Source organism: Chiloscyllium plagiosum, chromosome 9 (genome assembly GCF_004010195.1).
Source record: "Chiloscyllium plagiosum isolate BGI_BamShark_2017 chromosome 9, ASM401019v2, whole genome shotgun sequence".
NCBI lineage: Eukaryota > Metazoa > Chordata > Chondrichthyes > Orectolobiformes > Hemiscylliidae > Chiloscyllium > Chiloscyllium plagiosum.
Window position 1 is genome coordinate 25,511,402 of NC_057718.1, and position 17,733 is coordinate 25,529,134.

Consider the following 17,733-nt stretch of genomic DNA (forward strand, 5'->3'; position numbering starts at 1 on the left):
CAGAAGGTTGTGAATCTTTGAAACTCCTTACCACAGAGAGCTGTGGGGGCAGAGTCCTTGTGTATATTTAATGCTGAGATAGATTGATCCTTGATCAGTTGGGGAATCAAGGGTTACAGGGAAAATCCAGGAAAGTGAATGTGAGGAATGGCAGATCACAAACGATCCTAACGAATAGTAGTGCAAGCTTAATTGGCCAAATGGCCTATTTCTGTTCCTATTTCTTAAGGTCATATAGCATCGCCTGTTATCAATTGTTCATGTTGAGAGTCATTTTTAAAGTGAGCCATCTGGACTTACTGCTGTAACTGTTTATCAGACTATTTAACCACAAGTTGATTGACTATAGTGACTTTTATTTCCACATACTATTTAACTTTTTTCGCATTTTAGCAAGCATCTTCATTAAGTTTTGTTAAATATAAAACCCAGCACAGTGTTGTTGCATAGCTAATTATTTAAGCATCTACCCAATTGCTCTCCGACTATGACAGAAACCTCATTGGGCATCCATCCTGGGCTAACAATTGCTGTCATTATCTGATGGCACTCACCTCATTTGTTTCTAATGAAATAAAACTTAAGCAATTCCAGGAAAAATAACATATTCCCTTTGTTTATTCTTTAATCTATTTCAGGCTGACAAATAAAGACATGCTTACTGTCAGCATGTTTCTAATCTCTAACATGTGTTTCCTCCAGAGTATTCCAGGAGAGCCTGTAGGATGGTACACAAGCAATCTATCATTCCCGAAATTTGGTCGAGGCCTTCAATTTGTGTATACTGTAGATGCAATCCTGCTGTTTCCATGAGGAAAGTATGGATTGCAGATTGACTGGTGTTACTGATGTCCCTGGTGTAACTTTGAAAGAGTGAGTGACAAAGAGGTTTAAGACAGCAGTGTGGTTTACTCCACAGGCAAGACTGTGACAGATCTGGCAGATAGTTACAGAACTTAACACTGGAAGGCAACTGCTTTGTGTGGACTTATTGATGCAGGAAATATTGGGTCCTTATTGCTTTGATCAGAAATGTTAATTTGATTTCTATTCCAGTACAGCACTGATAGACATTCTCTGTAAACTGTGCAACAGGCTACAACAACTTGCATCATTTAATTTACAGCATGTGTGGACACTATCAAAATTTTGTCATGAACATTGGTACAAATCTTTGCAAATCCTTTCCCTTCTGCCTCCTTTCCTTTTATTCTGTGTTTCTCTTTGGCTGCAGATTTTTACATTCTCAGTTCACAATGCAATTCATAATTGGAAATTTTGGTTGTCAGAAGTTCACTACCCTTTATCAGCAGAGCCAACATCCCCATTTACAAAGGTGCAAGCCACAAGACAATAAAAACTTTCTTGTAACTTATCGAGAGTAGTGGATATCCTGCTAAAGATTTAGATTAGGTTAGATTAGATTCCACAGTGTGGAAACAGGCCCTTCAGCACAACAAGTCAACACTGACCCTCCAAAGAGCAACCCACCCAGACCCATTCCCCTACATTCACCCCTGACTAATGCATCTAACACTACGGGCAACTTAGCATGGCCAATTCACCTAACCTGCACATCTTTGGACTAGCAATTCATGGTGATTTTGTACGCGTGTCTTTAGCAATGCTGGAGGCAACTAAAATAGAACTTCTGTCCTTAAAACAGCAATGAACACCAATTTCCAAGTTTTTCTCCGAGTCCTGCATGTTCTAAGCTGAGAACATTGGGAACTTATTTTGAAGGTGTTCCTCAACATTGATATCAGGATTTCTCTATCTGTATCATTAAAGTTAGGACAAGCAAGACGGTTTTCATTGAAAATTACCCCAATATGTTTGAGCTATAAAATCAATATTTCTCTGTCAGAATCTTTTCTATTCCTTGTCTCATTCTAAGACTGAGAATGTAGCTTGAAATATGAAATATCGACTCTACATTAATAGGGTGTAATATCATCTTTAAACTCAATAATAGATTGATTAGTTAACACCAAGAACAGAGGTTTATGATACTTGGCTAATTGACATCTTTGTGACTTAACACATTTCATTGCATCCTTTCTTAACCTTTTAGAGTGACCTTTTATTTTCATGTTTGTTGATCCTACAGTAAGATTCCTAAATAATAATAAAGGGCCTAGTCCTCACAGCAGGTAATATAAGAGTGCAAATAATAGTGTAAATAATTAACTTGTGTAAAATACCAAGCCTGCTGTATGAACTGGCAAGATTCAGTAATTTTCTTTTTCAAGTTTTACTTAAAGATATGTGTATCAAATTCACAAATTTAGACAATCCACAAAAAAACCTGAAGTCAGTGAATAACAATGAGAGTAAAAGGATCATACAGGTGTGATATTTGTACAGCATCTGTAGTCCTTCTGTTAGTTGATTGTTTGTAATTCATTCAGATGATCATTAGTCATAAGTAGCTGAGATGGCACTGCATTCCACAGGGGCCGAGCTGATGTCACAAGGGAGTTTCTGTGATGGACGGTTTGCTAGTGGCCATGTTTCAAATGAAATATGCAAACCTTTGTTAATTACCATATTAATCTGCCAAAAATGATCAGTTGGTGGGTACAAGTTCAAACAAAAACAGCAGTGCTGCTCCCACTAATCATTCTTTTGAGTCTGAGGACATGGCAAGAGTGCTGAATTCAGTCAATAAATGCAAACGTTTTTAGCTTTGACCATAACGAGAAAGGAAAGAAAGAATGCACATTTATACTGCACCTTCTGCATTTCAGTACATGCTATTTAAGCCATGGTTCAATTGTTAACACTTTGACCTCTGACTTACCACGGTTGAGGCTTCCTCCCGAATTTGAGTACAGAAATCAAGTTGACATGGTAGAGTGGGCATGCTACCTACCAAAGCCGTGCTGTTTCAAATAATGTTATACTGAAGGCATAGCTGCCTTCTCAGGTGGATGTTCTTCTCAGATGGATGTAAAACAACCTATGACACACTTTTCAATATTGATAGTGGAGTTTGCTGCAATGGTACCAATTCTTCACAAGAACAGATTATCTGGTCATTACCACAATGCTATTGATGGGAATTTGCTGTACATAAACTTTGGCTGCAATGTTTCTTATTTGACAACAGTAACTGCATCTGAAAAGTATTTCATTACTGATTGAGCATGATGAGATATCTGGAGCTTGTGTGAAACTCTATGTAAATGCAAGATCTGTTTTTAACAACTAGTGCAGTATTTCTGAAGAAAACACTAACAGCATCGGAATTGCAACTGCTATGTTTTACACAGCAAGATCTCACAAATCCCAATAAAAATGTGTGACCATATCTGTTTGGTATTGCTTGAGGAGGAAATGTTGGCCATGGCACCATTCTGGAACCAATCTGATCTCTTGCTGGAATATTGTCTTGGCAACTTTTACATTCACCTGAGATGGGGTTTTGGTTCTATGTCTTGTATGAAAAGTGGCATCTCTGACATACAGTACATCTTCTGCATTGAAGCACAATTTAGATTATATATGCAGGACTCTGGGCTGGGGCTTAAACTCTTGGCTTGCTGATTTAGAAGCAAGGGTGCTGGCTCAGATCCAAACTTGACAGGAAGGGCTACACTTCTTCAAAAAGCACAGGGAACCTTAACATTATTCAAAATAAACTGCTAAGAAATGTTAAGTTTGAATTAGGACTTCCATTTAATGCTAGTGTAATGGCACCTGGAAGCTGTGTACTTGGATCAGAAAAGTGCTTACTCAGTGTGATATGTTCATGGATGGCTCATTGGACTGCAGTGCGGGGTTAATTTGCTAGTGCTCTACCACCACTGCATAACTGCTAACTTACCTTTGTGAATTATGAGGAGCAAGACTTCATGATCATGAATGTGAGACAGATTGGAAACCTAATGACATATGAAATAGCTGTGATTTTTGGAATCAGAGCGACAGAGAAATACTTATTTTTGCATTTAATTAACTTTTAAATTTTTTAACTCTATTTAATGATAAATTTTAAATAAAACCAAAGAATTAGAGAGAAATATCTTATTTTGAAAGTAAGACCAAACAGTTCTTTAACAAATACTGGTATGCATTCCACTACTTGTTGACAGCTCTGTCAACAAAAAGTAAAAAAAAACTACAGATGTTGAAACCTAAATCAAAACATAAATGTACATGACTTTTGTTCAGCTACTTTCCTAATACTGCATTCAGTTCTGGTCTCCCTGCAATAGGAAAGATGTTGTTAAACTTGAAAGGAATCAGAAAAGATTTACAAGGATGTTGCCAGAGTTGGAGGGCTTGAACTATAGGGAGAAGCACAATAAGCTCGGGCTATTTTCCCTGGAGCATCGGAGGCTGAGGGGTCAACATATAGAGGTTTATAAAATCATGAGGCACATGGATAGGATGAATAGTCATGATCTTTTCCCCAAGGTAGGGGAATCCAAAACTAGAAGGCATAGGTTTAAGTCAAAAAGTGTAGTGCTGGGAAAGCACAGCCGGTCAGGCAGCATCCAAGGAGCAGGAAAGTCGACGCTTTGAGCATAAGCTCTTCATCAGGAATGCTTAAGGTGAGAGGTAAAATATTTAAAAGGGACCTAAGGGTAACCATTTCATGCAGAAAGTGGTGCATGTATGGAATAATCTGGTAGAGGAAGTGTGGAGGCTGGTACACTTACAACATCTGGTCAGCAGGAATGAGTTGGACTGAAGGGTCTGTTTCTGTGCTGTACATCTTTTTGACTCTACAACTTTGCAGCTAAGGGAGAATAATGGACTGCATGCTTTGACTGTCAATGCATTGCTCAAATTTTAATGAGTAATTTTAACATATCTTATTCCAGGAGAATCTGATGGGGTTGGATCATCATGATTTTACTTGCTTTTTGAAGCATTTGATTTGCGTTTTAAAAAAATCAGTTGAAATCAGTTAATTTGACTATCAAACGTTTCACTCAAGCACAAATGATTAACCAATCTTTCTTGGGGAGGGAACCCTTAAAGTGATTCTAGACCCATGCCAATTATGCTGATTCTGAATCTGTCCAGAAGTGGCAGTGATAAGGCAGTCAGCTGAACAAAATCAGCCTGATCCATAACCACCTTCACAGGACAGGATCTCAGTTTTATGGATGGTTTTCTACTCACTGAAATAAGACAAGAAAATAAAAACTGCTGAGAACTGAGAATAGGATGCTCCAGAACTTGGTGGAGCATCCTTTAAAGGCAAGTGACTGAGCTCCATACCATATCACTGTGCCAGAAATGCTTCAATGGCTTCACAGTGCTGGCCAAGGTAAGTGAATACTGTATACTGAAATCCATGCGCATCCTATAGGAATGTCATGTGCCTAACTCACCTCCTTACTTCACATATCATTATCTGGATGACAGAGAAACGGAGCTATCCACAGTCTAAATGCCATGTTAACTCCAAATCACCAAGTGAACTCCCAACACTCACCACAGGATTGTTTGTTAGTCTTGGAGAAGTGGCATTTAAAGGGAGCATACATCTGTCAATTTTACAATCATGGGATAAGGCAAACACTTGGGAGAATGAAAGTAAATATTCAGATTCCTTCATCATTGTGTATACTCCCTGCAAAAGTACATGGTTTCATTTAGCCAGCAAGAACCATTGCACCTGAAAAAGGAACATTTTGCTTTATGAAATTTTGAGTGCAGAGTCAGTGGAAGATTTTTGCTTTATTGTAACATGCAGATGAAAGGCTTGGGGAGCCAGGTTAAGTGGGAGAAAAGTACAAGAGCAGTTTGGTGAAAACAGTTCAGCAACTATACACTAAATTTAAAAATTGATTTCAGGGACTTTTACTCACATGTGCAACTTTGTATTCTAAGTAGATAAAATTTGCTGTAATTCCTGTGGATATCATTTATTAGCAATTAATTATTTTGTTATACGGCTTTGAGCTGTCAATTCTAATGTGATTCTTTCCTTTTCCCTGCCTGCCTCTCTGCTTGACTTTGTCCCTTTGAGACACTTCTCAAAGTCACTTTGACCAAACTTTTACTCAGATGACCTAATACATCCTTTATAGTGCCTTGTCATAGGTTTTTTTTGAATTCCCCTGTGAAGTTTCTTCTGACATAAACATTAATTGTTTTTGCACGTTGTTGATTGATTCCTGCATGGTAGAAACATCACATCATAGCTTCTTTTGTAGCTGGTATTAACATGGAACACAATATGAATAATATCACACTTTAGTCAGAATCTGATAGAACAAATCTATTTCTTATTAATAATATTTGGGAGCCTGTCATATAGTGTTATCAAAGCCATTTGCATTCCATCACTTGCTTTCTTGTGTTTCTATTGGACTGCTATTACTCTTTTATGTTTTGCAACTTGACTTGAAAAGCTTAAGAACTGCAAGAACCACAAAAGAAAGAGCATCAACAACTTTCATGGAGTACCGGATGACTGTCAGCTTAATGTGATAAAGATTGTCTGGAAATATCCAGTTGCAGAAGAATTCATTGCAGTGGTCACTGTCACTACCACAGGTAATGTTGTACCCTTCACTGAAGAAAGCAACAGATCATCAACAAGCTTTCAGTAACACTTCAATGGCTTTCAGGGGAAGCTACAGTTTTTGAAACAGTGAGCATAGAATTCTAAACAAAGTCGTATTGGATCTGTAATTCCTGTTTCTAATTCAGAGAGCTATTTTATATAGAAAAATATTTGGAATTCACAATTCAATAATTAACTTTCTTCATTCATCGCAACAAATGACAAATCTTTCTTTAAGTCAGGGAGGATTTTTTTTATTATTCATTTACAGGATGATGGTGTTGCTGGCCAGGCCAGTAATTATTGCCCACCCTTAATTGGCCAGAGGGCAGCTTAGAGTCTGGAGTCACATGTAGGCCAAACTAGGGAAGGATGGCAGTTTCCTTCCCTAAAGGACTTTATTGAATCAAATGGGTTTTTCCAACAATTGACAATGGATTCATGGTCATCATTAGACTCTTAATTCCAGACTTTTATGATTAAATTAAAATTCTATCATCTGATGTGGCGTGATTCAAACTTGGCTCCCCAGATCATTAGCTGAGTTTCTGGATTAATAGTCTAGCAATAGTACCACGAGCCATCACCTCCTGTTTGAAGATCAAAGAATAAGTCTAGGCAATAGTACCATGCCAGCCCGTAGTAATATTGGGCAAGTAACGTGTTAGTGAGAGAAACCTGACTTGGGAGGCCCTAAATTTTACTTTTACAACTTGGTCAGTGTGGTGATCTGTCACTGCATGTATTCACAAGAAGGTGCCAATGTACATTTAACAAAATAACACATAAGAAAAAGAAATATTATGTATAACAATTTGGAAAAATCTTATCAGAAACTACAAAAATAATTAAGCCCTTTTCCTCAACATTATGCTTTACAGACACTCAACCCCAGTGAAGTGTCTCTTCTATCAGTACTTTAAAATTGTTTACTGAACTGATGAGATTACTAGGATCTCTTTTTCATGGCTTGCTTCTCATTTACTAGATGTGATTCTCTTTGTTGCTATCTTTACTGAGGACACACATAGACTCACTAATTGTTTTTTCTCACTAAACTCTAAGAAATAAACTTAAGGCTTTGACTACTTTGAAGTTGGTAAACTGACATCTATAATGGTTCTTTTCTTCTGCGCCACACTAATGCTTTTTCCCTGGATTCCTGTCATAATTTCACAAGTCAACAATAAGTAAAGATATCTCAATAGGGACCTTGTTAAGTCATTTAATTGAGGCACATGCATTCTTGGAAAGGCTGAGTTTAGCTCACCATTTCAAATAACTTTCCGAATCTTTTGTTAGAACAACCAGTTCCACAGAAATAAAACAAAAACCCCATTTACTTCTACTTGTGAATCCAAATTCTCAATTAATAATATATTACCAACATTCATCAAAAAAGTTTCACAAACATTTGGATGTATCAGCAAAGGGATAGCTTCCTTGAAACTTTGTCTGTTACAGAATTCTGATGTTCTAAAGGTTGAGTGTCTTTTACCTGAAGATCTCAAAACTAATCACATATTCGAATTTGGATTATTTCATTTTTGGATAAAGGATAGTTGGTGCAAAAGGTGTTGGATTGGGAGAGTGTGGATTTCAGTAAAATAAGGCAGGATCTGGCCAAGGTAATCTGGGAACAGCTACTAGTGGTAAAACCTACAGAAAAACAACAGGAGGCTGTTCAAAAAGGAATGAGGAGGGTACAAGACCAGCATATTTCCTCTAGGGTGATACGAAGGAATAACAAGCCCAGAGAACTATGGATGACTACAGATATTCAGGATACATGAGAAGAAAAAGAGAGGCTTTTAGCAAGTACAAGGGGAACAAATCAGCAGAAGCATTAATGGAGTACAGAAAATGCAGGATGGATCTTAAGAAAGCAATTAGGAATGCAAAAAAGGCATATGAGAAAGCTTTGGATGGTTAAAGTAGGGAAAGTCCCAAGTCTGTCTATGGGAAGAGGATAACCAGGGAAAGAGTAGGGCCCATTAGGGACCAAGGAGGCGATCTGTTGGTGGAGGGATAGGATATGGTGGAGAGTTGAACCAATTCTTTACATCTATCTTTGCCAAGAGAATGAGGATGAAGCTATGGAACCAAAGGGGAGAGACTGCGGAAAGCTTGAGCAAAATGATATAGGGAAGGACAAGGTATTCGAGATGTTGGCAGTGGTAGAAGCGGACAAATCTCCAAGTTTGGATGAGTTGTGTCCCAGACTGATCTGTGAGGTAAGGGAGGAGATTGCAGGTGCATTGCCTAACATTTAATTCTTTCCTGGCCATAGGGAATGTGTCAGAGGTCGAGAGCTAACATGGTTACGATATTTAAAGATTGTAGAGATAAGCCAGAGAAATACAGACTAGTGAATCTCATGCCAGTGATAGGGAAATTATTGGAGAAAGTTCTAAAGGGGAGCATCTGTCTCAAGTTGGCACAGCAAGGCTTTATCAGGAATAGTCTACATGGCTTTGTCAGAGGGAGGTCATATCTAACAAATGTGATTGCATTTTTGAGGATGTGACCAGGTAGTAGAAGAAAGTAATGCCCTTGATGTCATAGAGTCATAGAGATATACAACACGGAAACAGATCCTTTGGTCCAACCCCTGTCCATGCCGACCAGATATCCCAACCTAATCTAGTCCCATTTGCCAACACTTGGCTCATATCCCTCTAAACTCTTCTTATTCATGTACCCATCCAGATGCCTTTCAGATGCTGCAATTGTACCATCCTCCATCACTTCCTCTGGCAGCTCATTCCATACATGCAACACCCTCTGTGTGAAAATGTTGCCCCTTAGGTCCCTTTTATATCTTTCCCCTCTCACCATAAACCTATGCCCTCTAATTCTGCACTCACCCACCCCAGGGAAAAGATTTTGCCTATTTATCCTATCCATGCCCCTCATGATTTTATAAACCTCTATAAGGTTACCCCTCAGCCTCCGACGCTCTAGAGAAAACAGCCCCAGCCTTTTTAACCTCTCCCTACAGCTCAAATCCTCCAACCCTGGCAACACCCTTGTAAATGTTTTCTGAACCCTTTCAAGTTTCACAACATCTTTCCGATAGGAAGGAGACCAAATGCATGCAATATTCCAAAAGTGGTCAAACCAATGTCCTGTACAGTTGCAATACGACCTCCCGACTCCTATACTCAATTCTCTGGCCAATAAAGAAAAGCATTCCAAATGCCTTCTTCACTACTCTATCTATCTGCGACTCTATTTTCAAGGAACTATGAACCTGCACTCCAAGGTCTCTTTGTTCAACAACACTCACTAGGACCTTACCATTTAAGTGTATAAATCCTGCTCTGATTTGCTTTTCCAAAATGCAGCACCTCACATTTATCTAAATTAAACTCCACCTGCCACTCCTCAGCCCATTTGCCCATCTGATCAAGATCCCATTGTACTCTGAGGTAACTTTCTTTGCTGTCCACTACACCTCCAATTTTGGTGTCATCTGCAAACTTACTAACTATACCCTCCTATGTTCACATCCAAATCCTTTATATAAATAATGAGAAGTAGTGGACCCAGCACCGATCCTTATGGCACTCCACTGGTCACAGGCCTCCAGTCTGAAAAGCAACACTCCACTACCATCCTCTATCTTATAACTTCGAGCTGGTTCTGGATCCAAATGGCTAGTTCTCCCTGTATTCCATGACATCTAACCTTGTTAACCAGTCTCCCATAGGGAACCATGTTGAATGCCTTACTGAAGTCCATATTGATCATGTCAACCATACGTAGTTTATATGGATTTCAGCAAAGCCTTTGACAAGGTCTCACATATGAGACTTACTAAGAATGCAAATACACATGGGATACAGGGTAATTGGATGCAAAATTGGCTCAGTTGCATGAAACAGAGAGTGATGACAGAAGGTTGACTAAGTGACTGGATATCGGTGTCCAGTGGCGTACCACAGGGATTTGTGTTTGGTCTCCTATTATTAACTGTGTGAGAGATTGTGTTAGTAAATTTGCAGATGACACAAATTTTGATTGGGAAATTAACAGTGAGGTTGAGTGTCTTGGGCTACAAGAAAGTATAAACAGGATGGTCAAATGGACAAATTAATGGCAGATGGACCTTAACCCTGAAAACAGTGAGGTGACACACTTTGGAAGGAGTAATTTGACAATGAAGTATTCAATGAATGTCATGACACTAGGAAGTTCTGTGAAACAAAGGGACCTTGGAGTGTTTGACCATAGATCTCTGAAGTTGGAAGGGCATGTTAGTCGGGTGGTAAAAAAGGCATTGGGACACATGCCTTGATCAATCAATACATAGACTTATAAAAGCTGTTAGTCATGTTGGGATTGTATGGAACTTCAGTGAGACCACAGCTGGAGTGCTGTGTGCAGTTCTGGTTGCCACATAACAGGAAAGATGTAATGCACTGGAGTGGATGCAGAGGACATTCACCAAGATGCTACCTGGAATGGAAAATTTAAGTTATGAGGAAAGGTTGTATGGGTTTGGGCTGTTTTTGTGGAGCAGGGAAGATTCAACGTGATCTGATTGAGGTACAAAAAATTATGAGGGATAAGGATAGAGTGGATAAGGAGGAGCTGTTCCTCTTAGTTGAAAGGTCATTTATGAGGGACACACATTCAAGGTGAGGAGCAGGAGGCTTTAGGAAAATGTGAGGGAAAACTTTACTCCCCAGATGATGGTTATTGTCTGGGATGCATTGCCTAAAACATAGAACATAGAACATTACAGCGCAGTACAGGCCCTTCGGCCCTCAATGTTGCGTCGCCCTGTCATACTAATCTGAAGCCCATCCCACCCACACTATTCCGTGTATGTCCATTTGCCAGTCCAATGACAACTTAAATGCACTTAAACTTGGCGAATCTACTACCGATGCAGACAAAGCCTTACTACACTCTAAGTAAAGAAACTAACTCTGACATCTGTCTTATACCTATCTCCCCTCACTTCAACATTGTGTCCCCTTGTGTTTGCCGTCCCCATACTTGGGAAAAGGCTCTCCCTGTCCACCCTATCTAACCCTCTGATTATCTTGTATGTCTCTATTAAGTCACCTGTCAACCTTCTTCTCTCTAACAAGAACAGCCTCAAGGCCCTCAGCCTTTCCTCATAAGACATTCCTTCCATACCAGGCAACATCCTAGTAAATCTCCTCTGCACCCTTTCCAAAGCTTCCACATCCTTCTTATAATGCGGTGACCAGAACTGTACTCAATAGGAGTGTGATAGAGGCAAATTGCCTCACTTCCTTGAAAAAGTGCCTGATGAGCATTTGTCATAACATTCAATGCTATGAACCAAGTGCTGGGAGATGGGATTAGGTTGATGGTCTGATGTTTCTCACATGTCAGTGTTGACTTAATGGGTTTAAGGGCCTCTTCTGCACTGCATGATGCTATGCTTACCCAAAGTAGCTTTTTGGGTGAACTAATGTAATTAATTGCATGGTGCCAATGAGTTTAGGTAAATACTCTTGGGGGCTGAACACTGAGCTTCGAATTAAGAAGAACTGCCAGCAGAAGCAGGCCAGTAGTGGTTGATGTGGTTTGGATGTGTTTGGGTCACAGATACCCCTTGCAAATTGATGTGAGAGTGCATTCCAAAAAGAACTTTGGTTTTTAATCCTTTTTGGTTTTTCGATGTGCAGTTAAATGATACTGGACCTGTACTCACATAACATCAGTGTTTTGGACATAAGTTTAGAACCACTAACTGGGCAACATGGTGTAGATATTTTGGTGACATCCACCTGCCTAAGGGGATCAAAGGTTACCGGAAGAAGGCTGGTGAATGAGGTTGAGAAATATATCAGCCAAGATCAAATAGGGGAAAAAGTCTTGATGGGCTGAATGGCTGAATTTGACTCCTATATCTTACGGTCTCATGCTTGCATTTTTGTATACTTGGGTAAACTGGTGGTAATAGTAACTGGTAGGTTTTAATGAGAAACAATTTTTGAGGTTAACTTGTGGATTAAAGCTACACTTACATTTTCCTTCTTTCACACAAAATCTGCCTGAAAGCAGGCAATTTCAGAGAGGGAATTGAGTCTTTTGTCACATCAACATTCATATTGTTAAGGCCAGAAAATGATTCAATAAACCTATTGCCTTGTGATAGGCCTACACCACTAACCCACTTCTTTTCATATTCTTCAATCACTTTCCTTCCAGAATGTTTCTAATTGGCTCTTAAGTGCAAAACAGCTGCCATTTCAATGTCCTATTCTAGTAATGTGTTGGCCTTTTGATGGGTTTTACTTTGTTATCCCTGTTGTTAAGAATGAATACTATTCTTCTAAATAAACTCAGCTATTGTTTTACCTGGTATTGTCACCGGGTATTGCATGAAAAGTTACAAGAGTTGAAATATGTGGACATGGATGGTCCCCCACATCTGAGCAACCTTCAGCAAAATGTGGTTAGCACTGCTGCCTCTCAGCATCAGGGACCTGGGTTCACATCCAGCCTCGGGTGACTGGCTGTGTCTGCATGCATTTCCTCTGGATACTTCGGTTTCCTTCCACAGATGTGTTAGTTAGGTGGATTGGCCATGCTAAATTACCAATAGTGTCCAGGGATGTGCCGGCTAGGAGAGCTAGCCATGGGAAACACGAGGACATACGAATGCATCTGAGTGAGATGCTCTTTGGAGGGTTGTTGTGGACTCAGTGGGCTGAATGACCTACTGCCACACTGTAGGGATTCTATGATTCTATGAATGTGGGGGCTTTACTTATCTGCAGCTCAGCTGATTCCTAAAGATGCATTTTCTTTGGCTTGGAAACATTGCAAAATGTGGAAAGGATAGTAGAATGTCTAAGGGCCATTGGTGAAGGGTGCTAATAGGTGGCAGATTAAGTCCAATGTGAAGAAATGTGAGGAGATACTTTTTTTAAGTATAAAGAACACAGGGGAAAAATATACACTAAAATATGCCACTTTAGCATCGAGACCTGGGTATGTATGTACATGTTCTTAAAGGTGACAGAGTAGGTGGAAAGTGTGATTAATAAATATAGCATTCTAGGCTTTACTAATAGGGTGATAGAAAACAAGAACAGAGAAGTTATGCTGAATAAATATAAAACAGTTAGTCATTACTTGGAGTATTTTGTACATGTCTGCATTTCAGAAAAGTTCTAAACACATTGGAAAGAGTGTAGGAGAAGCTAATAATAATGATTCCAGGGATGAGAAACTTGAGTTATGATGGTAGATTGGAGAAGTTGTGATAACTTTGGAGTGGAGAAGGCTGTGAGGAGATTTAATTGAAGTTTTCAAAATCAGGAGATGTCTGGACAAGGTAGACAAGGAGAATCTGTTCCCACTCAGATTTGCAAAAGAAGTAAATGCAATTTGAGGGAAATCTTCTTCAGGCTGGGTGGTTTGGGTTTGGGCTGTATTTCTGGAATTGTGTTAAAATCAGGTTCAATCGAGGCATTCAGGATGGTATTGGGTGATTCATTTAGGAGAAGTGAACTACGGTATAGGTCAGAAGTTGAGTAAGGTATACGCTGTAGTCCTATAGCCTGCCAGAACAAATTGGCCAAGTTTACATCTGAGTATCAGGTTAGATATCAAAGCGCTAGAGGGTGTTCAGGAGGGGAAGGGATGGGTGGGAGAATTGTGAGGAAATGGTGCGAGAATATCTTTAATCAGAATGCTCTTTCAAATGGGCCAATTGTCCTCTCTCTGCTCAGGAAAAGTTCTGTCATTCTGTGAAATGAACACGCCGGCGATATCCTGAAAAAAAACAATATTGTTTTATCCCCGTACTGTGAATGTATTTGGTGACTGCACTCAAATGGTTTGGCCAGCGATCAACAAGTGCAATCTGGCATCTGTGAAAACCAACTTCAGGACTGTCTTGGAGAGCAAAAAGATATCCCCATCCAGCCACCCCCCACTTCTTTGCTGCCATTTGTTTCCCTTTGTTCCTTGTCCCCACTACCCTCACCTTCAACAGTAAATACAAAACATTCATGGGCCTCTCAGTCTCTAAGGTAGACATCGTCTGTTCAGCTGTCATCTTCTCTCAATGTATCCAGTTCCGATCCCTTATCCTGAAGGAGTATTCCCTCTAATTCCCACAACCAAACCTCTTTTTCCTATTGCCAATTAACAGCTGGACGTCCACCTTCCCTTGTTCTGTCCTCACTGCTTATTGATATTTGTTCCTTTCCAGAAGGTACTGTTGATGCAAGAGTTAACCGCTGTCTAATGCTAGGAATACATTTAGGCTTATTGACAATATAATGTTATCGTATTTACGCTCTACCAGGTAACATTCGAACATGAGTCTTCGGCAAAGCAGCCCCAAACCTGTGCTTTATGTTCCTCCCACGCATCCCTTCCCCTCCTGAAGACTCTGTAGCGCTTTCATATCTAACCTCTTATTCAGGTGCAAACTTGGCTATTTGTGTTGGCAGGCCACAGGACTACAGCCTGTACCAAGTTCTGAGCTATCCTCTAGTTCACTTTCTGTGACAAATGTCTGTAACTGAGACATGCCTTTCTAATCCCCCTTTTCCTGACCTTGATCTCGGACATTGGCTCAACTGCAGCGCTCCCACCACCTGCCCGGCTGAGGGTGAACAATCTCAAAGGTCCTTTCATGTTACGCACATTACACTGCGCAGTGCTTTACCGACTGAACTATTGTAGTCGCTTCCAACAATTCATGCTTCTTTTCATTATAACAGCTCTAAAGTATAGCTGGAAAAGGGCAGCATTTCATTCTAGATCTCTTCTTAAGATTTTAAAAAATAAATCTGCACCGCAAACTATAAGGTGGAACAACTCAACAAAGTGACATTGAAGGTAGATGAAGTAATATTAAACTTAGGTTTAAAAGCGTGTGGAGTATCATAGCCAGGGATAGACCGGAGTGATTAAGTTGCAATGAAAATGTCACAACGGTAAGCGTGCACTTCAGCGCTTTATTGGCGAGATGAATGGAATAACAAAACGCACGGAGGTGTGGGTGAGAGGGGGTGAGGGGCATTAGATTTACGATCATAATGTAGTGGAGCCGATTGAAAGTCCCAGTGCAGCGCGTGTGGAGCAGTGACTACACTGAGATGAACCGAAATTGGGCGTACGTTTCTATTGTGGGGACTAGATAACGCCGAGTCTCGAGAGGAGTGAGACTTTGCCACCAACCCGGTTTTGTTCAGGCAGTCTGCTTTTGTTTAGACCGGCAGCCGGTCAATTACTAAAGGGTGAAATGGATTTGAGGAATTAAATCGTAGTGTGTTCCCTCCCCTCCCCTCATGCTCTTGCCGGATCTTGTGATGTGAATGCATTTATGAATGAGTTTATTAACGCTCCGGGAGATTGTGTTTTTTCTCTCTCTGTCCCTCTCACCCAACACAAAAATCAAACAGGATACTTGACATTACACTTGGAAAGACACCACACGTCCGTCTATACTTCTAAATTAAATAAGAATTAAATACCGGTGTTGTTGTGGGGTGTTTCCAAAGCCGGACTATACAGTGTCTGAGTCACTCAGCATGTGTTTATATATGTGTCTTTAGGGAGGCGCTGACGTTATAGCCGGAGTTAAAGACGGCGGAGAAAGTGGGTTGGGGTGGATTTATTTGTTTTTGCGATCGTGGAGATGTAGCGTGGAGCCGAAGCGCAAGTCTGACACACAGACACACTCACTGGTGATAGATTTGCACACTCACGTATACACACACACACACACAGAGCAAGAGGAAGAGTATAGAAGCAGCGGACAGACACCGCCAGCACTCACTCCTTCTAGGCACAGTCACTGAAGAGGCGACGTACAACACAGACCCTGAACCCCTTCAAACTGCAGGAAGCAGGAGCTCCAGCGAAGAGAGACAGATTTAATTCAACTTCCAACTCCGAGAAAGGAGGCAAGAAACAGGAGGATTCTGAGGAGAAGATTTGGTTTTGGGGAGGAGGGGTGTTGAGTGGAACATATATATGCATTTACAATGGAAACAACTGACAAGGAATTAATAATCAGCAATTTACAGAAGACGCGATCAGTGATGAAGAACGGTCGATAAGCAAAGCTTCGGCATTTGCAGCAAGAAACATTTATTTAAGATTTTTTCTTTCAATTTCCCTCCTCTTGCACATTTTATTTTCTCTCTCTTGTTGCTGATCTACATTTTTTTTCACCTTCTTCCCCCCCTCCCCTCCCCGGCTGGTTTCTCTCCCGCCACATGGAAGAATGAAGAGTGGGGGGTCGGTGCTCTTGGTCCTGCTTTTGGTCGCCGCCTTGCCGTCCTCTTGGCCGGAGAGTCGGAGGCAGCAGCGCCGAGGAGGGGCAGCTGGAGGCGGCGGCGGCAGGGCAGCCGAGAGGAAGGCAGCCAGGGCGGAGCAGACCTACACCTCCCGGCTCAAGCGGAAAGGGCTGGCGGTGGACTTCACCTTCTCGCCGCTGTTTCGAAACTACCTGTTACAATTCTTCGGCAGGGCGAGGGAGGCGGACTGCCGCCTGCTTCTGGACTGCGAGGGGCTGGCGTCCGCCCTGGAGGGCACCGCCGCTCACGGGGAGAGCATCGGCATCAGCGTCCGGAGCGGCTTCGAGGAGCCCGGCTCCCCTGCAGCGCCGGCGGCAGCGGCAGCAGCATCCTCCCCTCCTCCTCCTCCAGCCGCCAAGCGGAGACTCAGGAAGCAGCAGCAGCCCAACCAGGTGGTGCTGGAGGTGGGCGCATCCGGAGACACCGCCCGCTGCCTCCCCCAGCGGCAGCCAGCCGCCCCCCTCCTCTACAACTTGACCCAAGTCTTCCTGGAGTGGAGCGGCTCCTCCGAGGGACGCCTGAGGATCCGCCTGATGCCCGAGAGGAGAGCCCCTGACTCATACCCCCAACGGGAGGAGATCATCTCCGCGGCGATCAGAGCCTCTGAGCCCAGTGTCTGCCTCCGAGTCTCCTTCGCAGGTCAGCTGGTACTTGTGATTATTTTGGGGGAGTGGGATTTGTGTTTATTTTGGGGGTGAGCTGGAGAGCCCCTGACTCATACCCCCAACGGGAGGAGATCATCTCCGCGGCGATCAGAGCCTCTGAGCCCAGTGTCTGCCTCCGAGTCTCCTTCGCAGGTCAGCTGGTACTTGTGATTATTTTGGGGGAGTGGGATTTGTGTTTATTTTGGGGGTGAGTTGGTATTGTGTTTATTTTGGGGGGTGTGTAATTTCT

The 17,733-nt window shown here is 41.5% G+C and overlaps 1 protein-coding gene across 1 annotated transcript in view; it reads left to right on the forward strand.

Moving 5' to 3' along the window:
- Positions 1 to 17,548: 17,548 nt before the first annotated feature.
- Positions 17,549 to 17,733, forward strand: part of LOC122552709 (ALK tyrosine kinase receptor-like) — a 1,052,914-nt gene continuing 1,052,729 nt past the window's right edge. The window contains exon 1 of the mRNA XM_043695597.1: positions 17,549 to 17,636. The gene's annotated coding sequence lies outside the window, so the exon portion shown is untranslated. The remainder of the gene's footprint in view (positions 17,637 to 17,733) is intronic.